Raw genomic sequence first — 18,692 nt, forward strand, 5'->3', positions numbered from 1 at the left:
CTTTCCTTTTCTTCATTTCATTGTTCTTTACAGTCATTTCATTTGTAAGTACCTACCTCTATTACTGTATTTTTCTCTATATAAAGAAACTGATTACAATTTTTCTAATAATAATTGACACCTCTACTTCACACACAAAGTTCACTATTGACCCATTACTATAACATTGGTGAATATGCTAGAAGTCAAGGTAAGAGGAGCCTGAGTTTAAATAGCCCATTAGCAATGGAGCTTTGGGTTAATTGCTTAAACTATTTGAGCCTCATTTCCCTTTTTTGTAAAATGCAAATAATATCTGCATTATGAGTTTGCTGTTAGAATGAAATAGTGTGTGCATCTTTCCTGGCCTGATGTAAGAGCTGAATAAATGATAGCAGGGGTAGTATTGTAGTAATACAATATATTATACCTTAGTAGTAGAAATAAATGTACATTACATAAGCTTTTAAAATATGTCACATTACTCTTTCTCAGTTACTTGTATGAACTTTGGGGACCTGTTTGTTAGGACACTGGCAAGGGATCAAAGTCTATTTTCTATGCAATCCCATCAGAACATATGTTTAAATTTAATGAATTATTAAGGATCTTCAAAATCATTAATGAACAATCCTTAATCACAAAATGAACACTTCTCAGTCCTTTGATATGGTACATGTTTGCCCCCAGCAAGTTGTTGTTCAGTCACTCAGTCATGTCTGATTCTTTGAGACTCCATGGACTACAGCATGCCAGGCTTCCCTGTCCTTTGCCATCTCTCTGAATTTGCTCAAACTCTTGTCTATTGAATCAGTGATGCCATCCAACCATCTCATCCTCTGTTGCCCCCTTCTCCTCCTTCCCTCAATGCACTCTCAAATGCATCAGGGTCTTTTCCAATGTGTTGCCTACTCACATCAGGTGGCCAAAATATTGGAGCTTCAATTTCAGAATCAGTCCTTCCAGTGATTAGAATCTCTTAATTCACTATACTATATCTCTAGCTTTAATCACACCAAAATACCAACATGTGTATAGTTGTGGCTTCTCCAGTATATATTTCTGTAGTTTGGCTTTTGTATTTGCACATGCCCCTGTGGTGCTGTACTAAACTACAGAGGTCCTTTTGGATACTGTTTTGTTTTTTGTTTTTTTTTGGCTCGCAAATTGTTTTGAGGGCCTACCCATATTAGAATCACTTGTAAACTTTTTGTTTCCAGAGAATTAATAACACTTGAAATGTTGGCTCTCATCAAGCCCAATACCACTTGACCATTCTGTTGTTTCTGTTGGGTAGGAATAAATTTTCCTCTATCCTTTTAGGTCCTAGGAATTAAATTGACATGAGACAGATTAGTAGAATGAAATCAAATGAAAGTTTAATAACATGTATGCATCGGAGAGGGCTTCCCAGATGACACTAGTGTTAAGAACCTCCCCCCCCCCGCCCCCGCCAATGCAGGAGACATAATAGACATGGGTTTGATCCCTGAGTAGGGAAGATCCACAAGAAGAGAGCATGACAACCCACTTCAGTATTCTTGCCTGGAGAATTCCATGGACAGAGGAGCCTGACAGAATGCCAACACCCATACATAAGAGAGACACAGGAGAACTGAGCAACTCATCCAAATGGTTGAAGCCTTCACCTTGAATGCTATCTACCAAAAGAGGATGTTGAAGGGAGTTGTTTGGGACTTCAAAGGAGAGAAAGACAAATCAGGCAGAGATGGAAAAGCAAACGTGTGGCTTAAAAAATGCTTGCTGGGTCATTCAGAGATATGGGACACAGAGTGGACTCTTATCTTTAAGAGTTTCTCCACACTATACCTAGCCCATATTCTTTGCAGGTATCCCTAGTGATAGCTCTATTCCTGTAATAAGCCATCTGTCTAAAATTCTTCAGGCATTTATGGGGAAGGTCAAAGTTTCTTCCAGAGTCTTATCTCTGGGCCTCAGTTGTTTTCAGCTCAAAATAATCTACACACCAGAAGTATTTTGTCTTGGTAAATTCTGTTCCCCTAAATTTCTTAAGGAATGCTTCAGAAACCCATGGCATTAATAAAATAATGGTGGTGGTGGTTTAGTCACTAAGTTGTGACCAACTCTTGTGACACCATGAACTATAGGCTACCAGACTCCTCTGTCCATGGGATTTCCCAGGCAAGAATCCTGGAGTGGGTTGCTATGCCCTCCTTCAGGGAATCTTCCCGACCCTCCTCCAGGGATCGAATTCATGTCTCCTGCATTGCAAGCAGTCTTCTGCATTGTGGGCAGATCCTTTACTGTTGAGCCACCAGGAATTCCCAATAAAGTAATAGTTACCCTGGAAGACCTGATTTTTCAATTCAGGAATTGCTACAGGTCTGCCCTGCTCTCCCAACCCTTTTCTCATGATCCCAAACATTTCTTAACAGTCCTCTTTATTGTCCACCAATCACTACATCTGTATCAAGATTATATTTTGCTCAAATAGTTTCTACTCAGTAACCTTTAATTTAGTCACTCAGATTTTAGACCTGCTGTTTGAATTATTTTGTTTCAATGTCCTACTTAAATTGGAGCACTTGGTAACTTAAATTTAGTAATGTTCCCCAGATCAGCTCCCACCAACCTTATTCTTGTCCTTTGGTCTTATCATTAACACATGACAGATTTGAAATAGTCATATAGAACTTTGGGGGAAAGGGTATAAAGCAAACTACTTAATGATAAAAAAGTATACCTGGCTACTTTTCCAAGTAAAATTTATAAGGAATGTAATAAGCATAGCTTTATTAAAATTTCAGAAAAAAAAAACAAAAAACTGTGTTTTAGCCATAAGGTGAATATTTTAGCCCAATATTAATATAGTTATGGAATTTTTTTTGTAATTAATACAGACTACATGAAATTATGAAATCCTAAATATCTGTTATATTGGATTAACATGCAAAATTATTTGGATGAATAAAGTATGCCTTACATTTGGATATTTATCAGCGATTATCATATTTAACACACCTCTTATTAAGGAGTAGTCAAATGCAAAGTAATTTGTAACAGATGGAATGTGTACTCATAAAAGAAGCATTTATTTAAGAACATGTTTTTTAATATTATTTCCCAATGAACTTTCAGGTCCAACCAATATAAATATTCATATTTTTATAAACTTCCCTGAAAGACCACTTTAATGAACAAAATCTCTTTACAGAACATACTATTATATGCTGATAAATTCCTAATTGATTTAGATTACAGGGTAGGCTTGGAAGAGTTGGCAAAAAAATGCAGGAGATTAGCCACTTTTTAGGTTTGGATGGTTTACAAAGTAATCCACCTCCTTCATTTGTTTTGCTGTGAAGAGTTTTAACAACATCCACAGAAGCTTAGCTACTCAAGAATATATAATATTTGCTTGATTGACAACTGACTGAGGAAGGGTAATTGATTTTGGGTATATAACAGCCTGTTTAAAGATATGGAGACCTAAAACCTTAAGAAAATTTCTGTGAAGTGATGCAGATAACCTGTGGATAGAATTTTCCTCATTATTTTATTTTTTATTTCCATTTGCTAAAACAATTTTGTACTCTTTTCCTTAGTTACACATTTTATGCTACTCACTCAGTGCAAATAGATGGCAAAATGATCACTCAGAGAGCATTTAGCAGATTCAGCATTACCTCTTTTTTTCCATTTTAACCTTATAAAGAGTTAATACATTTTAGTTTAGTTTATGTTATTAAGTTTATTATTAATGCATTAATTATACAATCTACAACCTTCCTCTAAAAATTTTTATCATTTTTCAAAACAGTCTATATGCTCTTCAATTCCTCATTTATTTTCTTGATATTTTTGTTGTTGTTCTGAGCAATCTATTTTGGTATGCATAACAAAGGATCCTTACTGTAAGCAGATAGGGGTCTCTGGAAAAAGAGAACCAGGCATGGCTTTCTTGACTTGAGAAGCCCTTTAAAGGCCCAAACCTTTTTATGATCTAAGCCTGGCCACAGGGATAGCCCTTGGAGAATAGGCCTCAGTAGTTAAAAATTTTAAGGGAACACAAAAAGGTAAAAATAAACAACTTTTACCAGGCCAGGAAGATAAATTAACCACATCAGAGACAATGGATCAGTTGTAAAGATCCCCAGTTCTGTTTCAATGGTAAAGATTAGCTTGAAGCACATTCTTGAGCTGTTCTGCAGAAGAAGGACTAAAAAGCCATTGTTGAAAGTGAAAGAGGAGAGGGAAAAGTTGGCTTAAAACTCAACATTCAGAAAACTAAGATCATGGCATCTGGTCCCATCACTTCATGGCAAATAGGGAAACAGTAGAAACAGTGAGAGATTTTATTTTCTTGGACTCCAAAATCACTGCAGATGGTGATTGCAGCCATGAAATTAAAAGACATCTGCTCCTTGGAAGAAAGGTTATGACCAATCTAGATAGCATACTAAAAAGCAGAGACATTACATTGTCAAGAAAGTTCTGACTAGTCAAAGCTATGGTTTTTCCAGTAGTGGATGTGAGAATTTGACTATAAAAAAAGCTGAGTGTCAGAGAATTGATGATTTTGAACTATGGTGTTGAAGAAGACTCTAGAGAGTTCCTTGGACTGAAAGGAGATCCAATCAGTCCATCCTAAAGGAAATCAGTCCGGATATTCATTGGAAGGACTGATGCTGAAGCTGAAACTCCAATGCTTTGGCCACCTTATGAAAAAAACTGGCTCATTTGAAAAGACCCCGATGCTGGGAAAGATTGAAAGTGGGAGGAGAAGGGGACGACAGTTGATGAGATGGTTGGATGGCATCACTGACTCAATGGACATGAGTTTGAGTAAACCCCGGAAGTTGGTGATGGACAAGCGGGCCTGGCGTGCTGCAGTCCATAGAGTCACAAAGAGTCTGACACGACTGAGAGACTGAGAGACTGAACTGAACTGAACTTAGCTCTCAATCACCAGTTTATGGGAACCTAAGAAATGATGGTCCCACTCCAGTATTCTTTCCTGGAAAATCCCATGGATGGAGGAACCTGGTAGGCTACAGTCCACAGGGTCGCAAAGAGTCGGACACGACTGAACAACTTCACTTTCAAGAAATAATGATGTTGAACTTTTCTGGCCATTGTGACTTCAATCAAGTAAAATATTATACTATGCCAAAAATTCTTTAGACAGAGCAAAATAAAAATGCATTTTTCCCACAATTGGTACTTTTTTTAACACCCTTAGTTCAGTTCAGTTCAGTCGCTCAGTCATGTCTGAATCTTTGCTACCCCATGAACCACAGCATGCCAAGCCTCCCTGTCCATCACCAACTCCCAGAGTCCACCCAAACCCATGTCCATTGAGTTAGTAATGCCATCCAACCATCTTATCCTCTGTCGTCCCCTTCTCCTCCTGCCCTCAATGTTTTCCAGCATCAGGGTCTTTTCAAATGAGTCAGCTCTTCACTTCAGGTGGCCAAAGTTGGAGTTTCAGCTTCAACACCAACAACGTCAAACCAATGAACACCCAGGACCTTTAGGATGGACTGGTTGGATCTCCTTGCAGTCCAAGGGAGTCTCAAGAGTTTTCTGCATCTTTCTAAATTCCATATATATGCATTAGTATACTGTATTGGTGTTTATTTTTCAGGCTTACTTCACTTACGTATAATGGGTTCCAGTTTTATCCATCTCATTAGAACAGATTCAAATGTATTCTTTTTAATGGCTGAGTAATATTCCATTGTGTATATGTACCATAGCTTTCTTATCCATTTGTCTGCTGATGGGCATCTAGGTTGCTTCCATGTCCTGGCTATTATAAACAGTGCTGCGATGAACACTGGGGTACACATGTCTCTTTCAGATCTGGTTTCCTCGGTGTGTATGCCTAGGAGTGGGATTGCTGGATCATATGACAGTTATATTTCCAGTTTTTTAAGGAATATCCACACTGTTCTCCATAGCGGCTGTACTAGTTTGCATTCCCACCAACAGTGTAAGAGGGTTCCCTTTTCTCCACACCTTCTCCAGCATTTATTGCTTGTAGACTTTCTTGCCAGTCCACGTTGGATGCATGAGACAAGTGCTCATGGCTGGTGCACTGGGATGACCCAGAAGGATGGGATGGGGAGGGAGGTGGGAGGGGGGCTCAGGACGGGGAACACATGTAAATCCATGGCTGGTTCATGTCAATGTATGGCAAAAAACACTACAATATTGTAAAGTAATTAGCCTCCAACTAATAAAAATAAAAGAAAAAAATTAAATAAATAAAGCCCTGAAGGAGAGAAAAAAAAAAAGTTTTCTCAAACACCACAATTCAAAAGCATCAATTCTTCAACACTCAGCTTTCTTTACAGTCCAACTCTCACATCCTTACATGACCACTAGAAAAACCGTAGCCTTGACTAGACAGACCTTTGTTGACAAAGTAATGTCTCTGCTTTTTAATATGCTGTCTAGGTTGGTCATAACTTTCCTTCCAAGGAGTAAGTGTCTTTTAATTTCATGGCTGCAATCACCATCTGCAGTGATTCTGGAGCCCGGAAAAATAAAGTCAGCCACTGTTTCCAGTTTCCTTGTCTATTTGCCATAAAGTGATGGGACCAGATGCCATGATCTTAGTTTTCTGAATGTTGAGTTTTAAGCCAACTTTTACACTCTCCACTTTCACTTTCATCAAGAGGCTCTTTAGTTCTTCTTCACTTTCTGCCATAAAGGTAGTATCATCTGCGTGTCTGAGGTTATTGATATTTCTCCCGGCAATCTTGATTTCAACTTGTGATTCCTCCAGCCCAGTGTTTCTCATGATGTACTCTGCATGTAAGTTAAATAAGCAAGGTGACAATATACAGCCTTGATGTATTCCTTTTCCTATTTTGAACAAGTTTGTTGTTTCATTTCCAGTTCTAACTGTTGCTTCCAGAGTTGCATACAGGTTTCTCAAGAGGCAGGTCAAGTGGTCTGGTATTCCCATCTTGTTCAGAATTTTCCACAGTTTATTGTGATCCACACAGTCAAAGGCTTTGGCATAGTCAATAAATCAGAAACGTATGTTTTTTTTTTTTTTTTTTTCTGGAATTCTCTTCCTTTTTTGATGATCCAGCAGATGTTGACAACTTGATCTCTGGTTCCTCTGCTTTTTCCAAAACCATCTTGAACTTCTGTAAGTTCATGGTTCACATATTGCTGAAGCCTGGCTTGGAGAACTTTAAACATTATTTTACTAGTGTGTGAGATGAATACAATTGTGTGGTAGTTTGAGTATTCTTTGGGATTGCCTTTCTTTGGGATTGGAATGAAAACTGACCTTTTCCTGTGGCCTGGAAAACTGCTGAGTTTTCCAAATTTGCTGGCATATTGAGTGTAACACTTTCACAGCATCATCTTTCAGGATTTAAAATAGCTCAACTGGAATTTCATCACCTCCACTAGCTTTGTTCCTCGTGATATTTTCTAAGGCCCACTTGACTTCACATTCCATGATGTCTGGCTCTAGGTGAGTGATCACACAATCGTGATTATCTGGGTCATGAAGAACTTTTCTGTACAGTTCTTCTGTGCATTCTTGCCACATCTTCTTAATATCTTCTGCTTCTGTTGGGTCCCTACAAATTCTGTCCTTTATTGAGCCCATCTTTGCATGAAATGTTCCCTTGGTATCTCTAGTTTTCTTGAAGAGATCTCTAGTCTTTCCCATTCTATTGTTTTTCTCTATTTCTTTCATTGCTCGCTGAGGAAGGTTTTTTTTATCTCTCCTTGCTATTCTTTGGAACTCTGAATTTAAATGGATATATCTTTCCTTTTCTCCTTTGCTTTTCAATTCCCTTATTTCACAACTCTTTGTATGACCTCCTCTCACAGCCCTTTTGCTTTTTTGCTTTTTTTTTTCCTTGGTGATGGTCTTGATTCCTGTCTCCTGTACAATATCACGAACCTCCGTCCATAGCTCATCAGGCACTCTGTTTATCAGATCTTAAATCTATTTCTCACTTCTACTGTAGAGTAATAAGGGATTTGATTTAGGTCATACCTGAGTGGTCTAGTGTGTTTTTCCACTTTCTTCAATTTCAGTCTGAATTTGACAATAAGGAGTTCATGTTCTGAGTCACAGTCACCTCCCAGTCTTGTATTTGCTGACTGTATAGAGCTTATTCATCTTTGGCTGAAAAGAATATAGTCGATCTGATTTCAGTGTTGACCATCTGGTGATGTCCATGTGTAGAGTCTTCTCTTGTGTTGTTGAAAGAGGGTGTTTGCTATGACCAGTGCATTCTCTTGGGAGAACTCTGTTAGTCTTTGTCCTTCTTAATTCTGTACTACAAGGCCAAATTTGCATGTTACTCCAGATGCTTCTTGACTTCCTACTTTTGCATTCTAGTCCCTATAATGAAAAGGATCTTTTTTGGGTGTTAGCTCTAGAAGGTCTTGTAGGTCTTCTTAGAACTGTTCAACTTCAGCTTTTTCAGCATTACTGGTCAGGGCATAGACTTGCATTGCCGTTTTGTTGAATCGTTTGCCCTGGAAACAAACAGAGATCATTCTGTAATTTTTGAGATCGCATCCAAGTACTGCATTTCAGTCTTTTGTTGACTATGATGGCTACTCCATTTCTTCCAAGGAATTCCTGCCCACAGTAGTAGGTATAATGTTCATCTGAGTTAAATTCCCCCATTCCAGTCCATTTTAGTTCACTGATTCCTAAAATGTTGATGTTCATTCTTGCTATCACCTGTTTGACCACTTCCAATTTGCATTGATTCATGGACCTAAAATTCCAGGTTCCTATGCAATATTGCTCTTTACATCATCAGACCTTGCTTCTATCACCGGTCACATCCACAAGTGGCTGCTGTTTTTGCTTTGGCTCCATCTCTTCATTCTTTCTGGAGTTATTTCTCCACTGATCTCCAGTAGCATATTGGGCACCTACCCACCTGGGGAGTTCATCTTTCAGTGTCCTATCTTTTTGCCTCATACTGTTCATGGGGTTCTCAAGGCAAGAATACTGATGTGGTTTGCCATTCCCTTCTCCAGTGGACTACATTCTGTCAGACCTCTCCACTATGACCTGCCCATCTTGGGTCACCCCACATGGCATGGCTTAGTTTCATTGAGTTAGGCAAGGCTGTGGTCCGTGTCATCAGATTGGCTAGTTGTCTGTGATTGTGGTTTCAGTCTGTGTTCCCTCTGATGCCCTCTCTCAGTGCCTACCATCTTACTTGGGTTTTTCTTACCTTGCACCTGTGGTATCTCTTCACGGCTGCCCCAGCAAAGCACAGTTGTTGCTCCTTACCTTGGATGTGGAGTAGCTCCTTTCAGCCTTCGCCCCTGACATTGGACGTGGGGTAGCTCCTCTTGGCCACACTTCTGTGCCATCACGGCTGCCTCACCCTACTTCCTATTATTTTGCTTCCCCCTTCTCTTTTCCCACTGGTAACCACTAGCTTGTTCTCCATATCTGTGAGTCCGCTTCTGTTTTGTTATATTCGTTTCTTTGTTTTATTTTATAGATTCTGCATATAAGTGACAAAATACAGTGTTTGTATCTAATTTACATAGTTTGTACTTTTAATAAGACCATTGTGTCCATATGGTATAATGTGGTTTAATCACCAAATATCTGTATACATGAGTTTGAGTGACAAAGTCAAAGGAAAGAAAGTGAATGTGTTAGTCATTTAGTGTTGCCCAACTCTTTGTGGTTTTTCTGACCCTATCGACTCTGCCAGGCTCCTCTGTCCATGGAATTCTCCAGGCAAGAATACTGGTGTGGGTAGTCATTCCCTTCTTCAGGATATCTTCCTGAACCAGGGATTGAACCAGAATCTCCTGTATCACAGACAGATTCTTTATGATCTGAGACACCAGGGAAGCTGCTTTAATACAGTAATGACAAATGTAGTCAGAAAAGTTAGAGCCTAAATACAACTTTAACCTTACTAAAGAAGACCGCAAACACTGATTGCTGTCAAATCTAAATTATAGCCTTGAGAGGTTTCCAGTAAATCTTAAACAACCAGAACAGTAACTCAGTAACTAGAATGAGATTTGTTTTGTGACTTTTTAAAATAACCTAAAATATTATTTGCACTATGAAGAAATAATTCATTTGTCCTGACTCAAAATAGATTTGTTGACCAAAATAAACTTTCCTTTGATAAAATGATTTCTACTGTTTCCTTTGTTTGATTAAATATTTGTTTCTTTGGCTCATTTAAGATGGCTTCTGTGAGCATTATGTTCCTTACACAAATACTGAAATTATTACTCTGTTTCAAGTATTACAGAATCATGATTAAAAAGGAAGGAGATATACATTTCATACTACTATGGTCTAGGCAAAGATAAAATATATTCTACTTGGTTTCTACTACCTTAATGATAAGTATGGGTTGTTGTTATTAGCATTATCTAAACACTTCTCTGTGTGGAATTTTATTCATCTAGAACATAGAAATCATTGGCTTATATTTTTGAAACATAGAGTTTATTGTATAATTCTATAAATGGTTAAATATGTCTTATTGATGTGCACATTAATTATAAAATGAATCAGCTAGAGAAAAGTATATGTAAGTGCCATTTAACTGAAAGAAAGTTTTAGTAATGAAAATAAGTCAAATCTTCCATATAAAAGCTTATCTTTTCTCAAGTAGATCATCACTGACCTACTAATGTAATTACCTAAGTCTAGCTTAATTTTATGTATTATTTTGATTAAATTATTCATTAGATTAACAGGCAAGATGATAGGCTGCTTGTAAGTTTATTAAATCTATTTATAAATTTCCAAAGATTGATACAAGAGTGAAGAATATATTACCTCTTCTTAAGTACATTTTTTACCAGTATAAGGCTTGTGATGAAACATAGGTATATCCTATGGTATCAAAAAGACAGAATTAAGCTTCAAATTAGGCAACAATATAAACTGTTTGCAGTGGGTTTTCTTATATTAGTTAATATTTGTTAGCTATCAAATTTTTAAGAAATTTTTTCTGATATAGTATTATGATTGTCTTAAAGAAAGATAAATGGTGACAGTGGGGTGATTGTCAGACCTATTACCTAAACAGGGGTCACTCCAGCATGTCAAAGGCAAAAATCATTGAAGTCCTACCTCTGAATACCTAGAAGTTATCATAACACAGATATCAAGTCACTAGTATACTGATAAGTTCAATTCAATTCAACAAATATCTATTATGCAACTACTATGTACCAGGTAGGCTTCCCAGGTAGCTCAGTGGTAAATAATCCGCCTGAAATGCAGGAGCCATAAGAGAGGGGGGTTTGATCCCTGGGTCAGGAAGATCCTCTGGAGGAGGGCATGGCAACCCACTTCAGGATTCCTGTCTGGAGAATCCCATGGACAGAGAAGCCTGGTAGGCTACAGTCCATAGGGTCACAAAGAGTCAGACAGAACTGAGGTGGCTTAGTGTGTACGCACGCATGTACCAGTTTCTTTTCTGGGTATTAAGCATACAGTGATCAACAAACTAGTTCATTTCCTCAAGGAAATTATGTCTAATGGGAGAAAGAGAATCTTATCTGATACAAACTGCATTATTACCACTATTTGGTGATGGCTTTAGAGCTTGGAGATGGAAGAGTGCTGAAGAGATTTGTTATTAGCTGCACTGGTAGTAGAATCTAAGCCATGGCTAGCTATTTAGCTACTTGGCAACTGGTGGAGACCGTGTATGTCTTTATAAATTACTTACACATAAAAATGTTACATTGTGTACTCAATGAGACTGTATATCTTTTACTTTTTAATGATTTTTCTTGAGTATTCAAAAGTGCTTTGTAAAAAATATCCTTTATTGATTTGAATAATACTGCCCTTCTTTTTTCCTGCTTTAAAAAAAAAATAAAAAAGAAAAACTAGAAATAGGCAGTTAATCCATAAGAATTATGGAGAAGAAACTGAATTGACTGAAACATTGTTACATTTGGATATGAATATGCCCACATGTCCTACTTACACAAGCAGTGAATGTTTAAAACAAACACAAATTATATAAATTATGACTGTAGTCAAAGACCATTTTAAATATTTCTAGCCATGCTATAATCATAAGTAATAACTTTCTTTTCTCAACATAAAGGACAAAAATTTCAATTAGGTTTCTCTACTTAGGCATTATTGATATTTTGAGACAGGTAAGTCTTTGTGTTGAGATGGGTGGCTATTTAGTGCATTATAAGGTGTCAATCCATGTTCCCAACATTTACCCACTATGTACCAGTAGCTCTTCCTCAGTTTTGATAATCATTGATGTTCTAGATATTGCCAAACATCCTTCAGTAAGGAGAGAGATATTATATTCCTGTGAAAGCCACTGTGTTTCAGGGCACCATATATACTTACAGTGGACTAGAAGTGTTCCCCCTAAGATCAGGAACAAGACAGGTATGTCCACTCGCACAACTTCAATACTGGACCAGAGATCTAGTCAGTATAGTCAGATAGGAAAAAGAAATAAAAGGTATCCAGATAGGAAGTAAGTAAAAACTGTCTTTACTTGCAGATGACATTGTCATCTAAGTAGTAAATCAGAGGAAATGTATAAGAACACTACTAGAACAAATAAGTTAATTTAGAAAAGTAACAGGATACCAATCAGTACACAAAGATCAATTGTGGGAATCCCTTGTGGTTAGGACTTTTCACTTTCACTGCTGAGGACACTGATTCATTCCCTGGTCAAGGAATTAAGATTCTGCAAGCCACTGGTCATGGTAAAAAAAAAAAAAAATCAATTGTATTTCTATACAGTAGCAGTGAATATAAATATGAAACTAAGAAACTATTTCTGATTCTGGTCCAAGATGGAGGTTTTGGAAGATTCTGAATGTATCTCCTCCTATGGACTTATTAAATTAACACTTACATATAGACTCTGCTCCAGCTCCAGCTAGCCTGTTTAAGATGCCTGCGATAGGCAGTCTATACAGGGGAAGTTCCTATACAAGACCACACCTTCAAGACAAGAGCTAATTCATAAGATCAGAACCAGAATGCCAAACAAAATGAGGAGACAGAAAAACATGTTCCAAGCAAAAGGACAAGATAAAACCCCAGAGAAACTCCAAAGAAACAGAGATAAGTAATTTACCCAGTAAAGTGTTAAAAGTCATGATTATAAAGATGCTCAATGAATTAGGAAGAGGAATGCAAGGACAGAGTGAGAGCTTCAAATACGTGTAAGGAAATAGAAGAAAGAACCTATCAGAACTGAAGATTACAATAAGCAAATGAAAAATACACTAGAGGAAATCAACAACAAATTATATGATACAGGAAAGTGGATCAGTGATAGAATAGTGGAAATCACCTAGTCAAATCAGCAAAAAGAAGAAATCATTAAAATAATAAGACTGGTTTGAGACCTCTGACATCAAACATACTCACTCCACATTATAGAGGTCCCAGAAGGAAAAGAGAGAAAATGGTACAAAACTTACTTGATAAAAATATGACTGAAAATTTCTCTAACTTAGAGAAGAAAGCAGATAACCAGGTCCATGATGCACAGAAAATCCCAAACAAGATGAACCCAGAGAGGTCCACAAAAGACATATCATAATTAAAATGGCAAATATTAAAGATAAAAAGATAATTTTAAAAGCAGCAAGAGAAAAACAATGCATCTCTATAAGAATGTCAGCTGTTTTCTCAGAAGAAATATTGTGGGCCATAAGGGACTGGCATGATATGCTTTAAGTGTTGAAAGGAAAAAAAATGTTACAACCAGTAATAGTTACTCAGAAATGTTATTAGTATCACTAAGAATTGAAGGAGATATAATATTTCCCAGATAAGCAAAATATGAAGGGGTACGTCATCACTATAATGGCCTTATAAAAATGTTAGAGTCTCCATTAAGCAGAAAAAAACAAAACTAGAAAAAAGAAAAATTCTCACTGATTAAGGTAAATATGGCATCACAAACTCAATGGACATGAGTTTGAGCAAGCTCTGGGAGATGGTGGACAGGGAAGTCTGGCGTGCCTCAGTCCATGGGGTTGCAAAGAGTTGGACCTTACTGAGTGATTGAACAAAAAATAAATAAATAAATAAATAAAATAGAAAAAGCAATGGATGAGCTACTTAAAAATCTAGCATAAAGGTTAAAAGACAAAAGTAGTAAAACCAATTATAGCTATATTAAGTAATTAAAGGAAATACAAAATGAGATGTAAAATATAATGGCAAAAATAAAATGAGAGGTAATAAAAAGGTAGAACTTTTAGAATACATTCAAACTTAAGTGACTATCAGCTTAAAATATACTGTTATGTATATGTAGGTCAATATTTATGAACCTCCATGTAATCACAAACCAAGAACACAAAATACATACACAAAAATACAGACAAAAGAACCTAAATATAACATTAAAGAAAATAATCAGACAGCAAAGAGAAGAGACCAGAGAAAAGAAAGAGAAGAAACAAAAAAAAAAAAAAAAAAAAAAAGAAAGAAAACAATGAAACAATGACAATAAGTACATACCTATCAATAATCACTTTAAAAGTAAATGTACTGAATACTTCCATGAGAAGACACAGAGAGGTTAAGTGGATACAAGAACAAGATTCATGCATATGCTGCATATTAGAGACTCACTTCAAATTTAAAGACACACACAGACTGAAAGTGAAGGTTAAAAACAAGTGTTCTATTCAAATGGAAACAAACAGAAAGGGTAATATCACTTATATTACACAAAATAGACTTTAAAACAGAGTATAACAAGAAATAAAGAAATGATCAAGGTTTAATTCAAGAAGATATAGCAATTGTCAGTGTATTAATATATGCTCACAACATGGGAGCATATATGTTTACAACATTTTCCCACAGAAAGCAAATATTAACAGATAAAGGGAGAAATTGATAGTAATGCAATAAAAGTAGAGGACTTAAAATTAAACATCTCACTTACAACAATGGACGTATCATCCAGACATAAAATCAATATGAAAAAAATTGACTTTAAATGACATTTACGTTAGATCAGATGGAATATATATATATGTAGTTCCAACTGTGGAAAATTCTTAAAGAGATGGGAATATCAGACCATCTTACCTGCCTCCTGAGAAATGTGTATTCTGGTTAAGAAGCAACAACCAGACATGGAACAACAGACTGGTTCCATATGGGGAAAGGAGTATGTCAAGGCTGTATATTGTCACTCTGCTTATTTAACTTCTATCCAGAGTACATCATGTGAAATGCTGGGCTGGATGAAGCACAAGCTGGAATCAAGATTGCCAGGAGACATATCAAGAACCTCAGATATGCAGATGATACCACCCTCATGGCAGGAAGCGAAGAAGAACTAAAGAGCCTCTTAATGAAAATGAAAGAGGAGAGTGAAAAACCTGTCTTAAAGCTCAGCATTCAGAAAACTAAGATCATGACATCTGGTCCCATCATTTCATGGCAAATAGATGGGGAAACAATGAAAACAGTGACAGAATTTATTTTCTTGGGCTCCAAAATCACTGCAGATGGTGAATGCGGCCATGAAATTAAAAGACCCTTGCTCCTTGGAAGAAAGGTTATGACCAACATAGACAGCATATTAAAAAGCAGAGACACTACTTTGCCAAGAAAAGTCCGCTTATTCAAAGCTATGGTTTTTCCAGTAGTCATGTATGGATGTGAAAGTTGGACTATAAAGAAAGCTGAGGGCTGAAGAATTGATGCTTTTGAATTGTGGTGTTGGAGAAAACTTTTGAGAGTCCCTTGGACTGCAAGGAGATCAAATCAGTCCATCCTACAGGAAATCAGTCCTGAATATTCACTGGAAGGACTGAGGCTGAAGCTGAAACTCCAGTACTTTGGCCACCTGATGCGAAGAACAGACATTGGAAAAGATCCTAGTGTTGGGAAAGATTGAAGGCAGGAGGAGAAGGGAACGACAGAGGATGAGATGGTTGGATAGCATCACCGACTTGATAGACATGAGTTCGAGCAAGCTCCGGGGTTTGGTGATGGACAGGTAAGCCTGGCTTGCTCCAGTCCCTGGGGTCAGAAAGAGTCAGACACGACTGAGGGGCTGAACGGAAACCTGAATATGGCTCTGCCCTAAAGCAGCAGAATACAGATTCTTTTCAACTGAAATAGCATAACATATCCAATAACATGGCTGCAATAAAATAGGCAGTATCAAGTACTGGTATGTATGTGAAGTAAGTAAATCTCCCATGCAACCTTCATATACTATGTTAAATGGTACAACTACTGTCAAAAAATTCAGTGATTTCCTAAAATGTTAAACTTACTATATGATCAAGTCATATAACTCTTAGGTATTTACCTAAAATCAAAGGAAATAAGTATTCATTTGATTACAATGTACAATAAGTGCATTGTACATGAATGCACATAGCAGCTTTATGTGTAAGAGCCAAAAAGTGGAAATAACCCAACAGGGTTATTATTCATCAACAGGTGAAAGAATGAACAAACTAATATATCCATACAATAAAATGTTAACTAGCAATAAAAAGGAAGAGAATGGTTATGCAGGCAACAGCATGAATAAATCTTAAAATAATTATGATGAGTAAAAGAAAATAGAAAAAAGTGGTATATGCAATGATATCATTTATATGAAAGTCTGGAGTAACAAAGGTCAATAAAGTTATTATATATTAAACATATTTAATACATAGGTAGATTTATACAGATATAATTAACACACAGTAACCTACACATATTTAATATGTTATTTAGATTTTCAATTATATATATGTATATACACATACATACATATATGTTAATATTGCCTGAATTTCCAAAGTAAAGTAATATGGATCAACATTCCCTATTATTATCATTGCAGAGAAACTCAAACTATATGGAGTTAATTAAGCAGAGACTATTTGCTGAGTATAGGGTGGTGGTGGTAGATTATTTTTCTGTTGAAAGTGGTAGGATGATGCTACAGTTTGTGAAAAGTTGATGCAAAGAACTGCTATTAATTAAACATTAGACTTATAATTTCTTTAAAAATTTCATGGTAGGTTGAATTCCATTGACTTTACTCATGATAAGCAATAATAGAGATTGATGGTGTACTATTAAATGTATTTTCAGGTAATTGGGTTCAATCTCTGAAGTCCTGAAGGTATTTCCTATGCATTATAAATTATATGATAATGTTAACAACTATTTATAGAAATTACTCAGTTTTCCACTAAAGCAAAAAATAAGCAATCAATTCACACAATTGGATTTATAAATGGCATTTTCCTTTAAAATTGACATTTGAAGTATTTCTCCTTTTTGATAATCAGTTATATACTGTTCTAATTAGTGAAATGTGAAGTTTAAAATTGGAGCAATAAATTTACTCCCAGATTTTATGATCAACCCATTGAAGGACTTCTTTCTCAATGCAACTATTTCTAATTATGATTGCTGGAGTATTATTGGATTTAGAAAATATAAATAAATAATGAATAAACCTAATAATGAAAACTGGGCACAGAACAAAATGCATCTTTGCTGTGATCCTATTATTGCAGAAGGAAAAGGTCAGGCACCATCCACTCTGAAGACTTCTTCTTTTTTCCCCTCTTATATAGTGAGTTCTTCCTTCACAATTCTCTCAATTACTACTTATATACCCATACATAAAGATGTACATACATGCAACATGCACACTTGCATACATACTTACTGAAAAAGATACTGTTACACAAGGATGCTAAGAACTATTTTAAAGTTTGTTCACTGAACAAGAATCCTGTAATCAAACAGCAAGAGAATCTGAAAATCAAACTGCTCTGTTCATGTAACATTGTGCCCTGGTTAAGGATTGCATCTGCTCTAGGCAAGATGTGGCTTTTTCTATTTCTGCACAGAAGCCCAAGTGGGCTAGCAGCAGCTCTGATGGACATGACAGACTTACAGTCATCGTGGTTAGAAAGAAAGAAAAGAACTCTTAATTCATGGTAAACTGACCCCAATGATGAGATTTACCCTTTGAAAATACACAAACCAAAATTAATGGAGATTTATTATTAAGACTATACATACATGTGTGGAAGAGTAGGAAATCACCATAACAATCACTGTGGAAAGCTGGAGATACACAAAGAACCTTCAACTGAGTTATATTGTAATTCATTGCTCCAAGTTCCAGTGTTTCTCTAAAAATGTGGTGGTTTTTTATATTTATCCTGTTTTGGTTTTACTGAGCTTCTAGCACATCTTTGTTGCCCTTTGTCGATAAAATTTTGAAATTTTTTGTTCAGTGTTTCCTGAAATATTTCTGACCCCATTTAAACGTTTCTCTCCTTTTGGGATTTCAACTACATACATGCTAGGCTGACTGATACTATACATAACTGAAGCTCTGTCAACTTTATATTTCAATCTTTTTTCTTCCTTGTATCTGTGTGAATAGTTACTATTGCCCTATCTTTAAGTTCATTCATTCTTTATTTTGACTAATCAAATTTTAACCCCAAAGCTTCAGAGAGTGTTTTTTTTTTTTTTTTTTAGTTCAATGATCTCTATTCCTTTCTACAGTTTCTATATCTCTCCTGAAATTTTGCACCATTTTACCCAGTAAACCAACTATTAACATATTTATCATAGCTGTATTAAAGTCCTTGTCTGCTAAATCTAAGATGCCTGAGGTTCTGTTTCTATTAACTGTTTTTCTCTTGACCATGACTCACATTTTCCAGCTTCTTTG

The sequence above is a fragment of the Dama dama genome, chromosome X (assembly GCF_033118175.1).
Source record: "Dama dama isolate Ldn47 chromosome X, ASM3311817v1, whole genome shotgun sequence".
Taxonomy (NCBI): domain Eukaryota; kingdom Metazoa; phylum Chordata; class Mammalia; order Artiodactyla; family Cervidae; genus Dama; species Dama dama.